Genomic DNA, 440 nt, shown 5'->3' with positions numbered 1-440 from the left:
TGAAGAAGAAAGAAAGGAGTTTGCATCACCGTGTCCTGTTTTGGAACTGCGATATTTGGAGGAGAACAAAGTAGCTTCTAAATGAGAGCACTGAGTAAGTGTTGTGAGAGGATGCTGCATTAAATTTTGCCATGTGTGAGATGTCATGCTTCAGGCCAGAACTGGGTAACCCTGTGATTTTAGAGCATCAGGGACAAGACTTCTGCCTCCAGTCCAGATAGGGTGAGAGAAACTGGATTTATCTTCCCACCTGAAACAGTGACAATTTTTGTATGTTGGACGTCAGGCCATGCAGAACTATGACCCCTGAGAAAAGGAAAACATAAAAGGTGAGCCCTAGGATTGCATGAGATTATTGGTCAGAAGCAGTTTCCAGGTTGCAGCTCAGGGAGATGGAACCCAACCAGAGTGCAAGGTCTTTCACTGACGAGCATGCATAG

At 45.2% G+C, this 440-nt stretch overlaps 1 protein-coding gene across 1 annotated transcript in view; it reads right to left on the bottom strand.

Moving 5' to 3' along the window:
* LOC103597524 (glycine N-acyltransferase-like) overlaps nucleotides 1-440 on the bottom strand; it is a 19,405-nt gene that overhangs the window by 12,560 nt on the left and 6,405 nt on the right. The window lies entirely within an intron of this gene.

This window comes from Galeopterus variegatus, unplaced genomic scaffold (assembly GCF_000696425.1).
Source record: "Galeopterus variegatus unplaced genomic scaffold, G_variegatus-3.0.2 Scaffold2340, whole genome shotgun sequence".
Lineage (NCBI taxonomy): Eukaryota > Metazoa > Chordata > Mammalia > Dermoptera > Cynocephalidae > Galeopterus > Galeopterus variegatus.
The sequence above is the reverse complement of the archived record's forward strand: the minus strand, read 5'-3'. Positions and strand labels throughout refer to the sequence as shown.